This window comes from Macaca thibetana, chromosome 16, assembly GCF_024542745.1.
Source record: "Macaca thibetana thibetana isolate TM-01 chromosome 16, ASM2454274v1, whole genome shotgun sequence".
NCBI classification, from domain to species: Eukaryota; Metazoa; Chordata; class Mammalia; order Primates; family Cercopithecidae; genus Macaca; species Macaca thibetana.
In genome coordinates, this window is record NC_065593.1 from 38,911,842 (window position 1) to 38,926,755 (window position 14,914).

Genomic DNA, 14,914 nt, shown 5'->3' on the forward strand with positions numbered 1-14,914 from the left:
GCAGAGCTTGCAGTGAGCTGAGATCCGGCCACTGCACTCCAGCCTGGGCGACACAGCGAGACTCCGTCTCAAAAAAAAAAAAAAAAAAAAAAAACCTACCCTTGATTGAACATTGAGGAGGGGGCAACATGTAGGGCTCAAATCTGGAATGGAAATTAAAAACATTAAAATGTATAACATAGAACTGAGCCACAAGGAGACCCAGAGACACAGGCCACCATTGAAATTTCTTAATTTTGCAAGTAGAGAGGAATGTCTCAAAGTCCAGTCTCGGAGAAAGGAAACAGGATGCATGGGCCCATCGCCATCTCTTGCCAAAGGATATGGGAAGCACGGGGATAGTATTAATTTCTTCATATCGCTTGGCACAAAATTTCTATGTTCAATTATTTATGCTCCCAGGTCACAAATGCTAGAGCGGCATTCTTACAAAACTGAAACCAAAAACATTTTCTCTTTTTTCCAGATGTTTCTGGCAACCTTCTCCCCCAGATAACACTGTGATCCATAGCTGATAACCACAGTGTGGGCCTGGTACTTTCCATCCCATTGACTTCTTTGCTATTCTTTGTGCATATATTCTACCAGCAGAAAGGGGGGTTGAATAGACAGATTCAGGCCACAAACTCCATCTGTGCTTCTCAAATCTAGTAAGAGACTGCTCAACTAAACTATATACATCCATCTACTAAGGGACTATCATGTAACCATGGGCCATGGGGAGGGGAGAACTTAATGAACAGTTGTAATTACTTGGAGGAAAAGCTCATGATACAATGGAAAATAAAGCAGAAGACAATTGAATAGATAATAATATGAATTACATGAAAACACAGCAAATAAAATACTATATATAGACAAAACTATAAATGGAAATGCACTGAAATATATACTAGGGCTATTAGTAAGTGGTGGGCATTTTGTCCGAAATTTTTTATAATGAATTTAATATATAATAGGAATAATAAACTTTATCAACTTTAAGTATTTTAATGCAAGTGTTAATATTATAAAGTCATGAGGATCTTTATTTCTCAAAGACAGGAAAAGTAGAAAAATAAATTTCAAAATGGCAAGGAAAATGTGGATGGAAGCATGCTTTCAGGTGATAAAGAGACTTGTGATCTGATAAAGGATAAATGAAGAGGAAAGGGTGATTACTTCTCCTATAGGGGAGGGATTATTAACCAAGAGATTCTGTCATTTCTTGATATTTCAGGACTAGTGTAGATTTGATGCACTAGTGTAGAAAGATGTCAAGCAAAGCTGGCCTAATATTGCTAACCAATTGCAGAAGTGTGAAAGAAATTTTAACACTCTATAGATATAATGAAAATCAACAAATTTGGGAATGACTTAATGAATACCACATGGAAAAATAGAATGAATTGGCTATGAAAAAAAAATCAGAAATTTCTCCTCAAAGGGATGGCTATAGTATCACTTTTCATTATAAATGAGGAATATAAACACACTGTCAAAAATACACATTGTCAAATGAATTCAAACAAAAATATTTTAGCTTTCTGTCAGTTGAGTAGAAAAAGTTTATATTTTAATTTAAGTATCAAGAGAAAGGATTTAATGGCTTATGAGTAACTTTGCAGAGAGCAGGAGCAATAAAAATTGCAAACAGATGATATGTAAATAAATATTTGTATCAACTTTTATAAATATTTATAAGTGCTGACAACTCCCAATTATTTTGTTTTAACTGGTTCACACAGAAACTAATTTTTGACAATTATACCCAGCTAATTAATACTCCAGTAGCTCAGCTAATGTCTTTGATGTGAAGAGTGCTTTGGGGAACAAGACTGGGTAGTCACCCCTTTGTACTAGGGAGAAATAAACTTTTCATTCAGTCCTGAAATCACAGTGATTTGCAAGCCTCCTTCTGCAGCCAAGGAAATTTTGATTCAGGAGAATGGAGCCAAGAAGGGTAAATACAAAATTTTTGTTTTGTTTTGTTTGTTTGTTTGTTTTTTGAGACAGAGTCTCGCCCTGTCGCCCATGCTGGAGTGCAGTGGCGCCATCTCAGCTCACTGCAAGCTCCGCCTCCCGGGTTCACACCGTTCTCCTGCTTCAGCCTCCCGAGTAGCTGGGACTACAGGCGCACACCACCACGACCGGCTAAATTTTTTGTATTTTTAGTAGAGACAGGGTTTCACCGTGTTAGCCAGGACGGTCTCGGTCTCCTGACCTCGTGATCCGCCTGCCTCGGCCTCCCAAAGTGCTGGGATTACAGGCGTGAGCCACCACTCCTGGCCAATACAAAGTTTTTAAAACCAGGTGCTGGGATTACAGATGGGGAGGAGGTACAGGGGCAAAGCTCACAAAAAGCATTTGACATTGATTTTGAAATGTCTATATTATGACAATGGTTTCCAATCCATAATGTATGATCATAAACAGTGCCTGAGCCAGGCGCAGTGACTTGTGCCTGTAATCCTAGCACTTTGGGAGGCCGAGGCGGGCAGATCACTTGAGGTCAGCAGTTCGAGACCAACCTGGCCAACATGGCAAAATCCCAGTTCTACTAAAAATACAAAAATTAGCTGGGCATGGTGGTGGGTGCCTGTAATCCCAGCTACTCGGGAGGCTGAGACAGGAGAATCACTTGAACCTAGGAGCGGGGGATTGCAGTGAGTTGAGATCATGCCACTTCACTCCAGCCTGGGCGACAGAGCAAAACTCCATCTCAAAAATAAAAATAGGCTGGGCATGGTGGCTCACACCTGTAATCCCAGCAGTTTGGGAGGCCGAGGCGGGTAGATCACCTGAGGTTGGGAGTTCGAGATGAACCTGGCCAACATGGTGAAACCCCAGTTATACCAAAAACACAAAAACTAGCTAGGTGTGGTGGTGGGTGCCTGTAATCCCAGCTACTCAGGAGGCTGAGGCAGGAGGATCGCTTGAACCCAGGAGGCAGAGGTTGCAGTGAGCCGAGATTGTGCCACTGCACTCTAGCCTGAGCAACAGAGTGAGACTCCATGTCTAAAAAATTAATTAATTAATTAAATTTAATATAAATAAATAAACAGTACCTGATTTCCCAAGAGGGACCACTAAGATATCATTTCAGAGAAAAAGCAGGCATAGCCTGAAAGTTTGCCCATTTCTTGCCCCTCTTCCTCCCAATGTATATCCCACTATGAGCTTTCTTTGCTGGTTATATACTTTTTATTATAAAAATAGATGCCCCTGGCTAGATTATGCCTAACTTGTATTCTAAACCAATATTCAACTTTTATTGAGCCTCATAATAGTTACTTACACTCTTTGCCAACTGTTTCTGACTCTCCATCTTCTAGGTACATGGAGAGCTGACTTCCTGACTCCTTTGTACATGAATGAAATCACATGACTAGTTCTAGCCAATGAGTAAAGAGCAAACACAAATAACAGGAAGTTACTTCCTTGACAGCTCATTCATTTGCTGAGGCAAGACTCTGGAAACTCTGTTTGCCCTCTGGCATGGCAACCAGTCAGGCTCAAGATGGTGGGCATTCCCTCAGTCCCTGAGGTCATGTTTTAGGAAAATGAAGCTGAACACAGTGTGATGCGTGGCTTGGAGACGAACCATGGAGATCAAAGTCCTAGAGATCAGGAATGAATATTGAGGACCTGGACTTGGCTAGGGCAGTCAGAAAAGCACCATGAGGGGAGCATCACCTGATGATGGATGTGAATGGGCACAGGAAACAGACAGGGCAAAGGAGATGTCTTCATTATGTCCCTTATTAAAAGTGTGGGATGTGTGCACTACAATTTGAGGCACTGAGGATGAAAAGGCCTAAGATGTATGTATGTCCTGTGGACATCTTATATACTTAGGGAGACCTTCAGAATGATGAAATATTCATAAAAACAAAAAATGTCCCTGGAAACTTACAGTAGATTACCTACGTCATGGTATGAATTAAGAGAGAGAATATTCATCAAGGTCTGAAATGGCCTGTGTGTATCCAAAGTCCACGTTCATCATGTCTTTTATTTATTTTCCTTTATAATAAAAGTAGAGCATGTTACAGAAACTTTAGATACCACAGAAATCTAAAAACACAACAGTGGTAGTAACTCAAAGTTCCCTGACCCCAAAATAATAAGGGTTAACATTTTAGCCAACATTTCTCATTTGTATTTTATGTGTGTCTACATGTGTATGTATTTTTAAAAATTATAAATGCAGTTTTGATTTTTTACTTTTTACAGTTACGTGATAATGAGCATTCTTTCACATCATTATATTTTTTTCAAAATCTTTTTGAACAGTTCCATAATATTCTAATATATGGACACTCCATGGTATCTCCCCCCTATTATAATGGACAATCTACCCCTATACAAATTCATGTTCTTCCATTATAAATCACTTCATCTGAGCTGATGACATCAAGGACATCTTCTTGGAGGAGGCAGAATATTTATTGGTCCCCAAAAGATGAATAGGTGAATGGTGAAAAGGGTGTAGAGGGGGGAAATGGAACAGGTACAGCATGGGTGATGTTTGGCTTCCTTGGTTCATCATACATAGGTTAATTGGAGAGGAGAGTAGGGGCAGACTGGAGGGTTAGCAATGCTAGGATAAGAAGCTTCCTCAATATTCCACAAACGGTGGAGAACCTAAGAAGGCCCCCACAAGTGTCCTGTCTGTGCATACAAGTGTTTTAGGAAGATTATGCTGGTAACCATACAAAGGCCACCCAGACTGGAGGCATGGAGATGAGTTTGGAAAGCCCTATTCTAGGCTGGGCTGAGGAGAAAGTCTGACTCTTACTACTCATTTAGGTACTGATTCTGTAACTCTTGGATGTGATACTATTGCTGATCATATAATTTAATTTGGGTACCATGAGGGTTAACTGTTTCTTTGAGCTCACATCCATTTCCAACTCTCCCCCTGCTCTGTTGTATATCAAGTGTAATCACTTCCCAGGCTACTTTACCTTCTGGCCTCTGGAAAAGAGCTGGAAAAGATTAAAGGACTGGAGGAATGGGGAAGGACATTTCTGCCCTTTGCACTTTGCCTCCAGAAGCATCTCTGGCAGAAGCAGTTTTTCCTCTGTGCTCGGGCTCCCATGGACATATCCTCCCACCATGGTCTCAGTGTCCACTGGATGGCCCTAGTTTATTTCTTCTTCCAGTACAGGGATAGTAGTAGTTTTCTGCATTGCTAACTTGTGAGTTGCCTTATGGTCTCCTATTGAGTTTTTCAGTGGTTTTACCCCTGTGAAAATATTTTATTAAATTTTCTGTGTTAAAAATGCTAGAGTAGTCTTTCCCCACTTGTGACTGATGTGAATAAAACATTAAATCACAATGATTACAGATATATAGAGAATTAGATATACTGAATAGCTAAATTGTTTTTTTCCAAATAACATTTGATCAACCAAAGCACTCATTAGTTCTTAACTCTTGTGGCAAATCTTTGTAAAAGGTATGAACACATTTCTCTATCTCGTAAGTAATTTAATCAATAAATATTTATTAAGGATATATTATATGTCAGACACTGTGCTGCTGGATTTTTATGGGGTTTACAGTTTATAGTTTTGTAAAGAAGACAGACATTAATCAAACAATCGCATGAACAGGCATGGATACATAATGATAACAAGTGATTGTGAGGATATGGGCCACTATGACAGTGCACAATAAGGCAGTCTACTTACAGCTGAGAAAGCAGCACTCAAATAAAGGTCTGCTGGATGAGTCAGTGTTAACTTGGAAAAGAGAGAAGGAATAGTTTTCTAGGTAGAAGAACAGCGTATGTAAAGGCTTGACGGTGGGAGGAACTATGGTGGGTTTGAGGAGGAGCCTCCAGGCTAGAAAGAGAGTGCTTGAGAGGTATCCAGGACTGGGTGAGCTTCACTGAGGGCTGTTCATTTTATATTAAGAGCAATGAAAGGCAACAGTAATGGTGGGAAGGCTGCACTGTGTGTGACATGGTGGGGTGGTCATTTAGAAAGGGTCACTCTTGAGGAGGCAAAGAGATTGGATTGTGAGGGCTCCACCATTAGAAGGTGACTGCAGTGGTCCCACCCACTGGAGCTATTCTGGAGGGGTGCAAGGAGAAATCTAGCATACCACAGAAATTAATCTTTTTATGTAATGCTTCAGAATCTTCTGATGACCTTGATCATCACTATGACTATTTTTATTAAATGAGACTATAGCTATAGAGGATTGGGATGACTTCAGACTAATAGATTCCCTCTGCTTCATCAAAGAAGAATCAAGAGTAGAAATTAAGCATTGGTGACTAGAGATGTTACTCTCTATACATCTATATGCCTATCTCTTCTCAGGTAATCTGTACTTGATTATTATACTACAGTATCATGTACATATGTCAAAGCAGATTGGGATGCTGGTCTTGAAGACTGTACAGCCCAAAGGTGTCCATGTTCTACAGAGTTCCTTAAGGGGCCACTCTGAAGGGCAAGGGAGAGTTGAGTCGGGGAACCCTGGACTTGCTGCATCTTCTTTAAATAGAATTGCTCTCTTTTATCTGCATTACATATTGAGGTTCTATGTAATATTTCATTTCTAAGGACCCCACTACTAAAACAATGCTTGATAACCACACCTATTCCAATGGTCTTGTTTTACGGATGAAGCAACTAAAACCAGGAAGTTGAAGTGATTTGTGCATGGCCAAATAGCCAGTTCATGGTAGAATCAGAATTTGATGTCAGGTCTCTCGATTCCATTTCAGTGCTCATGGTTCTTTCTAATAATAAAAAGATAAAGTGATATATTCACTTATCTTCTGAATTTTAAAAAAATCCAGTTTTGAAAAGTTTAAAAACTGACTGTACTTTTCCCTTTTTCTTGGATTCTTTGGCAGTTAGTAGACTCAGTCACACCTGTTTGTTCCTCTACTTAAGCCTCAAAACATTTTACAGTTCATGTATTCCAGTAATATTCAATAAATAGTTGATGATCTGCTTGCCATCATTCATACATTTTGAAAATCCATTTAACAACCAAATGCCTAGGATACATCAGCTGCCAGTAGCTTCTGAGGATATGAAGTAGCAACTGAACATATCATTATAGCAGAATATTAACCAAATGATAATAGACAAATGTGCATAGAGATGTGTGATCCCAGAGGTGAACTTGGCTTCAGAATTAGAACTGGCACTAGGGTTGCCAGATTTACCAAAGAAAAACACAGGATTCCCAGTGAAATCTAAATTTCAGATAAACAACAAATAGCTTTTTAGTATAAATGTGTTCCAAATATTGCATGGGACACATTTATACTAAAAGCGTATTTGTTGTTTATCTGAAATTCAGATTTCACTGGGTGTCCTCAATTTTATCTGGTGACCCTGCCTGGTGCACCTGGACAGACTAGAGGATAAAGTTCCATGGGGTGAGTGTTAGAAAAGGGAGCTCTTATCCAAGACACAGAGAGATGCTGGAATGCACTAAGGGGAGTCAAATCCAAATGCCAGGAAAAGGAGGATATTTAGGGGCTGGGCTGGGGAGAGAGAAACATCAAAGTTGGGAGATCAAAATTGATTTTGTGATTTTGTATTGTTCTGGAAGTTCAGGCCAATGTAATGAGAACCAGAGCAGAAATGAAGAGCATGACCTTTGCCTATTGGAAAAGAGAAAAGAAAATCATTATTATCAGAAAATAACTTCTTAAAAATCCCCTAAGAATTGACTAAAAAATGTTGGAATAGAAAAGAGTTCAGTAGGGTCATAAAGTAAGAAATAAACATTTAAAAAGTCTGTGTCTTTTCTTTTGTAACAGCAATAACAAGCTAGAAAACATAATGGGAAAAATTGTATTTGGATTATCAACAAAAAATACAAAGCAACTGTAGGTAAACTATACAACTACGAAATGTGCAGGACTTATAGGAAAAAATTTATCAGAGACGTAAAAGGAGATGAAAAGAGGGGGGTCATGCCATATTCTCATATGAGCAGAGCAAATATTGTAAAGACATAAATTTTCTCAAAATGTATTTTTTAGCATTAATGAAATTTCAACCAAGATCTCAGTGGAATATATCCAGAGCTCCAAAATGATTCTAACATTTATGTGCAAGAACAAATTACTAAGAAGAGCTAAATAGTTATTAAGAAAAAGGATTAAAGAAGGTGGTAGCGATCCCTACCTGACATTAAAACATTCCCAATGCTACATTCCTTATATCAGAGTTGTGTTTGGGAAGGAATAGGCAGGAAGATAACAGAATGGAGTGGAGAGCCCAGAAACAGACCCAGGCGTCTGAAACATCTCCTTACACAACATGGGAGAAAATACAGATCAGCGGGGAAGGGAAGGATCACCTAAGAAAAGGCGTTATAAATTGTTGAATATCTAATTGGGAAAAAAATAGTAATTTTCACCTCATAGGAAACACTAATTTTCAGATACACCGAAGAGTGAAATGTGGAAATAAAACCAAAAAGAAGAAAATAAGGACAAATGTTTAGCTCAGGGGTCCCTAACCCCTGGGTTGCAGACTGGTACCTCTTGGTGGGTGGCCTGTTAGGAACGGGGCCGCATGGCAGGAGGTGAGCAGTGGGTGAGCAAGCAAAGTTTCATCTGTTTACAGCCACTCCCCATCACTCATTACCACCTGAGCTCTTCCTCCTTTCAGATCAGCAGCAGCATTAGATTCTCATAGGAGCGCCAACCCTGTTGTGAACTGCGCACGTGAGAGATTGAGGTCGTGCGGTGGAACAGTTTCACCCTAAAACTGTCCAGTGGTTTGTAAAAGGGTAGTTTTAGTAAAACCTATTTTTATTATTCCCATATATGAGACCTCTCCACAATTCAGGTCTTTCAACCTCTGTGCCTAGCATAATCAAATTCAGTGTTTCCCAAGTTCTATGTTTTGTTTTCTCAGTCTCTGGAAACACAGTACAACTAAGTTCCACTGTAATCATCCTGAAACTGCTTCATCTCAGATCATCAGGCATTAGACTCTCAAAAGGAATGTGCAACCTAGATCCCTCACATGCACAGTTCACATTAGGGTTGTTTTGTATTTTCTGAGACAGTCTCCTTCTGTTGCCCAGGCTGGAGTGCAGTGGCACGATCGTGGCTCTGTAGCCTCGACCTCTTGGGCTTGAGCAATCTTCCCACCTCAGCCTCCTGAGTAGCTGGAACTACAGGCACGTATCACAGGCATCCCCCACCTTCCCACGTCCCTGTGCGTGGAAAAACTGTCTTCCATGAAACTGGTCCCTGGTGCCAGAAATGTTGGGGACTGCTGGTTTAGCTGATCTTTGGATACAAATTATTTTCCACTTGGTTTAAAAGTCTTTGAAGGCAGCCATAAAAAAGCATGAGTTCGTGTCCTTTGTAGGCACATGGATGCAGCTGCAAACCATCATTCTCAGCAAACTATCGCAAGCACAGAAAACCAAATACCGCATGTTCCACTCATAGGTGGGAATTGAACAATGAGATCACTTGGACACAGGAAGGGGAACGTTACACACCGGGGCCTATTGTGGGGAGGGGGAGTGGGGAGGGATAGCATTAGGAGATACACCTAATGTAAATGACGAGTTAATGGGTGCAGCACACCAACATGGCACATGTATACATATGTAACAAACCTGCATGTTGTACACATGTACCCTAGAACTTAAAGTATAATAATAATAAAAAAAATAAATAAAAGTCTTTGAAGGATATAAATCCAGGTATTAAGAAGACATGAAGGGTTTTTAAGGGGATTTGTCCTTTTCAGAGCATTTGCTAACTGAGGAGAGAGTTCCTGCAGTCAGCAGGTTAGTTAGAAGACCACTGGAATAATCATCCAGAGACGCCAGGAGCCTTACTAAAGTTTAGCAGTGGGGAAAACGCAGAAGAAAATGAAAACTAACAGCAGCCTCCCTAGGAATTTGCTGTGTGTAGTATGTGTCTAGACACAAAGGAATACACTCGGGATACCTCTGTCCGATGGTTTGTAAAAGGGTAGTTTTTAGTAAAACCTATTTTTATTATTCCCACATACAAGACCTCCCCACAATTCAGGTCTTTTAAACTCCACGCCTAGCATAATCAAATTCAGTGTTTCCCACTTTCTATGTTTTCTTTTCTCAGTCTCTGGAAACACGATATAACTAAGTTCCACTGTAATCGATAAAATATTGTACAGTGTGTGCAGAATCAGATAGGTCTGTGTTTTTATAAATGTACATTAGAGAGGGACAGGACTGGAACAGAACAAGGCTGACTTGTTCATGGTTTTTAATATAGATACGCTGTACTAAACAGCATGATATGTCATAAAACGAAACCTAATATTCGAAAATGAGATTGCAGTCTCTACATGTTTAAATGGTTTTCCTGGGAGACAAATCTTCTTTCAGTTGAACAAACACAAAAGTGTTTTTTATGAAGTACTAGGAAATATCCAGCAGTAAAGTTGTGTCAGTGAAGTAAATACCGACACAAGTCAAATCAAGACACACTTAGACCTGCTCACATTAGGATTTCAAATTGCCAGGTTAGAAAGGGTCATTTGCATGACACAATGGGCATGACCTTTCTGATGAGCCATAACTTCTTCCCAAATCCTTAATATTCTATCAGGCACCAGAACAGCTATGGCAGCTCAAAATGAAAAAGAGCATCAGGGAATCTTCCTTCTCAGGATTTTCTGTTTTATTCGTTGTGACAGGGTCTTGCTGTGTCACCCAGGCTGGAGTGGAGTCATGCATTCATAGCTCACTGCAGCCTCAAACTCCTGGGCTCATGCAATCCTCCCACCTCAGCCTCCTGAGTAGCCAGGACTATAGGCTATATGGTGTCATGCTCTGCTAATTAAAAAAAAATTTTTTTGTAGCGACAAGGGTCTCACTATGTTTCCCTGACTGGTCTAGAATTCCTGGCTTCATACGATCTTCCTGCCTTGGTATCCCAAAGTACTAGGATTACAGATGTGAGCCACCATGCCTGGCCATTTCTCAGGATTGAAAGGCAGTTGAACCAGTCCTCCTGGCTGCAACTCTGATTAAACCTTCAATTCTCGTACTTGATTCCCTGGTAGAATTACTTGACTGAGTACATGGAGGAAACAATAATTCTTTATATCTACATGTCCCCTAAATGGTGTCATGACTTCACTTTTGTTGTTGTTGTGGTTGTTGTTTTGCCTTTTTGGAGACAGGGTTCTGTTGCCTGGGCTGGAGCACTGTGCTGCAATCGTGGATAAGTGCAGCCTCAACCTCTTGGACTCAAGTCGATCCTCCCAAGTAGCTGGGACTACAGGCACGAGCCACCACACTTGGTTAATTCTTGTATTTTTTGCAGAGATGCAGTTTTGCCATGTTGCCCAGGCTGGTCTCAAACTCCTGGTCTCAAGTGATTCTCCTGCCTCAGCCTTCCAAGGTGAGAAGGCCCATAACTTCACATTTTGAATGCTTTACTTGATATCACCTTTTTTCTTAAGTATCCCTTTTTATGTTAATAAGAAGTAGTGTTAAAATATTTGAGGGGGGAACTAATTATCCTGTAATGTGGCATATATATGTACAATCCCTGAGCATTTTTATTTTTTCTCCTTATTTTATTTTTTCTTATTTAAGCACATGGGAACATCATCAATAAAGATACACGCCCTGTTATGGAATGGAAGCTGAAAAGCTGTAGGCACACGCAGAGCGAAAAGAATAATACGCTGAGGGATACTTTTAGTTATTTGTCCTGAGTCTGGCTGCTGTCATAGACCCCTGAGAGTTTACTTGATGGGAGAAGGAAATGGACTCAGAGTTATTCTTTTTGCTTTGAGCATATAAGCACCTGCTTCCTTCTGGGTCCTGGGTTTTCCTACATAGCCAGTTGTTTAAGACTGGATGTTTGGCACCAGGCACAGGGTTAGAGACAATGACACAGAGGAAATAAGGCAATTAGAGATGGGGGCCAAGAAAGAGGAACTAGGAAGAACTGAGTTTGCCTCTGGACCCGTGATTGTGTAAAATAAAATCCTCTATAATACACTTGTCCCATATACATTTACCAAGGACTTGTCTGCAGGAGCTAGGTAGACCCTTGAAAAGGCAGAGATGAATTAAACACAGATTTTGAGAAGCATAGAGTCCAGAGAGGCAGAAGACATGATTTCTGGATGACAAGTTAGTTTTTAACATTCAAAATGGTAAATGTTCTATTTGTATTGTGTGCAAAGTGCATGGGAGCACCAAAAAAACCATCCAACTTCCTGAAAGAGCCAAAGACGATGCCGATCTAGATGGAGGAGTTTGAAGGTCAAAGGAATATTAACGTTCTTAGGGTGAACTGTTCAAATAGGTTGATCAAATATTCATTGTAATACAAAAAGGGGAGCTAAGAGATGCATCTCATGTGCCTGCTCCTGAGGTATCTTCTGTTTCTTCTCTCCCCTTTCATTCATGAAACATCTTCAGCTGTCTACATGAGTCATAGAGAACAGAGATGAATAATAGGAAGGAGGGAAAGGACAGCTCACCTATATTGTTGTTTTTTGTTTTAAATAGATTTTTATCTTTTAGAGTAGTTTTAGATTCACAGCAAAATTGATAGATGGTACAGGGATTTCCCGTATATCCTCTGCTCACACACCTGCCTAGCCTCCCTCACCAGAGTGGTACATTTGTTACAATTGATGAACTAACATTGACACATCATTATCACCGAAAGTTTACAGTTTACATTAGGGTTGACTCTCAGTATTGTATATTCTGTGGGTTTAAGACACATGTATTAATGTGTATCCAACATTATAGTATCATACAGAGTACACTACCTAAAAATCCTCTGTGCTCTGCTTAAACATCCTTCCCACCCTGCTAACCACTGGAAACCACTCATCTTTTTATTGTTTTCATAGTTCTGCCTTTTCCAGAACGTCATATAGTTGGAATCATACAATATGTCGCCTTTTTCTTACTTAGTAATAAATATTTAGGTTTCCCCGTGTCTTTTCATGACTTGTTAGCTCATTTCTTTTAGTGTTAAATAATACCCCATTGCCTGATGTACTACAGTTTTTCCATTCACAAACTAAAGGATGTCTTGGTTTCTTTCAACCTTTGGCAATTATAAATAAAGCTGCTATAAAAATCAGTGTGCAGGTTTTTGTGTGGATATAAGTTTCCAACTCCTTAGGATAAATAGCAAGGAGTGTGATTGCTGGGTACTACAGCAAAAGTATGTTCGGTTTTGTAAGAAATCACCAAACTGTCTTCCACAATGGCTTGCATTGCTGTCAGCAATGAAGAGAGTTTCTGTTGTTCCATATCCTCACGAACATTTGATGTTCTCAGCCTTCTGGATTTTGGCCATTCTAATAGGTGTATAGTGGTATATCACTGTTTTAATTAGCGTTCCCTAGTGACATATGACATGGAGTACCTCTGCAGGTGCTCACTTGCCATCTGTATATCTTCTTTGGTGAGGCATCTGTTAAGATCTTTGCCTCTTTTTAAAAATAAACTTGTATGTTTTCTTCTTTTTGGGTTTTAAGATTTCTTTATATATTTCAGATGATAATCCTTTATCAGATGTCTTTTGCAAATATTTTCTCCCAGTCCATGGCTTGTCTTTTCACTCTTTTAACAGTATCTTTTGCACAGCAGAAATTTTTAATTTTAATGAAGTCTGGCTTATCAATATTTTCTTTCATGAATTGGGCCTTTGGTGTTGTGTTTAAAAAGTCATTGTCAAATCTAAGACCATCCACATTTTTGCCTGTGTAGCTTCTGGGAGTTTTATGCTTTTTGTTTAGGTCTGTGACCCATTTTGAGTTAATTTTTGTGAAATGTGTAAGGTCTGTGTCCAGATTTTTTTTTTTTTTTTTTTTTTTGCACATGGATATCCAGTTGTCCCAGCATCCTTTGTTGAAAGGGCTGTCTTTTCTTCATTATACTGCCTTTGTTTCTTTGTCAAAGATCAGTTGACTATATTTATGTGAGCTGACTTCTGTGCTCTCTATTTTGTTCCATTGAAACCACAAGTTTTAGAATTGTATTTATGAATGATAGAGCAGAATTACAAGTTCAGACTGAAGTGTTGTTTATTCCAGCTGTGGTAGGCTGAATTATAGCCCTTGCAAAAATGTCCAAGTCCTAATCTATGAAATCTGTGAAGAGGTAACATTATATGATAAAAGGGACGTTGCAGATAGTGCTTTTGGAGCTGTTTATGAATCATGAACTGGCATTAGATCCCGCAGTTAAAGGGTTCAGTCCCACGAGACTGTATCGAACTTCAGATCCCAAAAGTCCTAGGTTGTCAGCTGCACTTCTGACCAACTGGCTATAAAGTGAGGGTCCCTGCATCCCCTTCCTCATGTTTGATACTTTGCTATAATGGCTCACAAAAAATCAGGGCAACATTTACTTACTTAGGTTTACTAGTTTATTATAAAAACACAACTCAGGAACAGCCAGATGGAAGAGACGCAAAGGGCCAGGTATAGGAAAGAGGTGTTGGGTTTTCATGTTCTCTAGAGGTGCACCACCCTCCTAGTACCCCCATGTGTTCACCAACCCAGAAGCTCTAGTTCAGGGATATTTATGGAGGCTTCACCACATAGGCATAATTGATTAACTCTGTCTCCAGTCTCTATGCTCTCCTTAGAGGATGGTGAAATGGGACTGAAAATTTTGAGCTTCTAATCAAGGTTTGGTCTTTCTGGTGACTATCCCCCATCCTGAAGCCATCTAGAAGCTCATCAAGAGTTGCCTCATTAGGGCAAAAGACACTCTTATCACCCAGGATATTCTGAAGGATTTAGGAGTTCTGTGTCAGACACCAGGTCAGGGAACAAATATTAGCACAAAAGACGATTCTAATACCCCCATCACTCAGAAAAGCATAGGTGTTTCAAGAGCTCTGTGTTAATAACTGGGAGCAAAGAACAATATGTGTATTTCATATATA

At 39.8% G+C, this 14,914-nt stretch overlaps 1 protein-coding gene across 1 annotated transcript in view; it reads right to left on the reverse strand.

Annotated features, from left to right (window-relative positions):
* Positions 1-14,914, reverse strand: part of ANKFN1 (ankyrin repeat and fibronectin type III domain containing 1) — a 536,065-nt gene that overhangs the window by 304,608 nt on the left and 216,543 nt on the right. The gene's annotated exons all lie outside the window — the stretch shown is intronic.